At 30.8% G+C, this 2,377-nt stretch overlaps 1 long non-coding RNA gene across 1 annotated transcript; it reads left to right on the top strand.

Moving 5' to 3' along the window:
- The first annotated feature begins 669 nt into the window (after positions 1-669).
- Positions 670-2,053, top strand: LOC113373175. Its single transcript, XR_003366874.1, has 3 exons — positions 670-786; positions 1,512-1,517; positions 2,011-2,053. It is a non-coding gene; the product is annotated as an uncharacterized LOC113373175 (long non-coding RNA).
- Positions 2,054-2,377: the final 324 nt, after the last annotated feature.

The following is a 2,377-nucleotide window of genomic DNA, read 5'->3' on the forward strand; positions in this document are numbered from 1 at the left end:
AATAGTTTTGTGGCTAGTTTGTATCATCATTAGTAATTTTATTGTAAACCAATAAGTCAAAACTTGAAAAAAAATTGTATGTTTGTATTTATATAATATTTAATGGCTTCACGTGTTGCAGGAATGTAGAACTAAATTTTCTATCAAAATTTAAAAGCAATTCCACAAAACTATTATGATTTTATTAGAAAATTGTTTTTGTTAATAAATTTCAAAATTATTCATGTATATGAGCGATATATAAATAAAACAGTGAAAACTTGTCTGTATATTTAAAAATGTAAAAATATTCAAAAAAAATTGTACCCGAGAAAGGAAAAACAAACAAGTGTACTGCAAAACACAGGTTAGTGAAAGAAAATAAAATTTATTCTACACCAAATTTATTTATTTCAAAAACCAACGACTAATTCATTGCAGTGTAAATTCTTAGAGAGTTTATTAAAAGAATGGAATATCGTTATTTAATTTATAAAACCCTTATTGTTAAAATTGAAGATTCAAATAAACGTCGTTTCGATTTAAAAGCAGAAGAGGCGTTCGAGTTTCTGAAACGCCATCTTCGACCGAGTGAACGTGCACGCTCTGCAGTCGCACGTCTACAAGTCTTTTGCACATCTATGCTTTGCGACGATAGGAGTTGGGAGAGGAGTTGTTGTCTATGGAGTTGTCATTGCTAGAGTTCATTTTCATCGTGGCGATTGCTGGAAGAAGACAACGAGACGTCGTCGAACACGGACGAGCGGGCCTGACCCTTCGCTGCCTGTAGAGAACATGCGTCACCTGGTACGTTGTACTTGTGCTAATTATATTTCTCTTTGCGGATTCACTCGGATTTCATTTCGTGTTTTCGAGTTTTAAGATGTTTTAGATTTAATTGAAACCTTTCCTCATTTCTGTTTTTTTTTTGGAAAACGTGTGCTCGATTTATGTAGTTTTTGCTCAAGTCGTACTACTGTCTAAGACGTACGCCGGATATATTTTATCTGCTTATTTTATTTTGCATCATTTGGTGCCCACTGTTAAATAAAACTACATATTATTAGTTTGTTGACTGAGCAAGAGTTCACAATTGAATGGCTGGCGGTCATTGTGCAGAAGAAATAATCGAAAGTAATAGTAAAAAGTTGTGAAAGTAAAAAATAATGACTGTTAAGTCATTTTGAGAATTACTATGAGTACATTTATACGTATCGTTTAATTTGAAGTCTTATTTACATCATTATCATCTGCTAATTCATTTCAATTTATAGATCAGAAGTATTGTGTGAATTGGATCACAATCATCATGACATCAAAAATTTTAAAGCAAAATTACTTTTCCATGAAAGCCATTCTTTGTTTTAAATGCATAATTTATTTTACTTGAAAAAAAGTTACAATTTGAACAACAAATTGACAAAGAATAGTTACAATTTGAATGAATATAAAGATGCAAACAAAGACAACAATGACATTTAATAATGTATGTATAAACAACTAAATTCAATAATAATTTGTGTATTTTGCAGGTGCGGGTAAGTTTGCGTTTGCTACTACCAGAGTCCTTCATTTTTTCTACGAACATTGTTACTGTGACGCCATAAATGTGGTATTTATTGGAATTGCATTTGGCACGAATAGATTTATTAAGCGGTGATTTTGTTCAAGATATTAATTGATCAATACTTTAGTTGTCACTATAACTTTTAGAAATTTACAAAATCATTAAGGCATTGAATTTCATGATTCGAATGATCACGATATGTCTTGCATGTGGGTTAATTTATTAGTTAGGTAGCATCAGTAGTTTTAATATTAATAATAACAAATACTAATACACTAATCTATTCAACTATTGAAAAATAATGTGGTCGTTTGAATCATTTGAGATTATGCAATGTAGATTTGACATATTACATTAGATTTTAATTTTCACTGTTTTCAATTCATGTTAATGCATTCCATATAACACCAAGCGCAATTCTTAAACTGCTAGTAAATTTCTACATTCTATTTCTGGTCATCAAGATAAAATCATATGGAGGCCACAAGATATTATATCAAGCAAATGTTGAGTATCGAATGGCCAAATATCGAGTGAAAATTGAACACTGACTCACTTCACCGGGAATCGCTCTGAAAATAATTTAAAAAGTACGTTTATATCCATCATCAGTATAAATGTGAACAATAAATAACATGTTTATATTTTTTTTCAGGTTCTTTCAACTACTGCTGCTCTGCACACTGACGCCTTCACCAGGAATCGCTCTGAAAATAATTTAAAAAGTACGTTTTTATCCATAATCAGTATAAATGTGAATAATAAATAACATGTTTATTTTTTTTTCAGGTTCTTTCAACTACTGCTGCTCTGCACACTGACCCCTTCACC

Source organism: Ctenocephalides felis, unplaced genomic scaffold, assembly GCF_003426905.1.
Source record: "Ctenocephalides felis isolate EL2017-DRISC unplaced genomic scaffold, ASM342690v1 CF-g0.4_SCAFFOLD_01604, whole genome shotgun sequence".
NCBI lineage: Eukaryota > Metazoa > Arthropoda > Insecta > Siphonaptera > Pulicidae > Ctenocephalides > Ctenocephalides felis.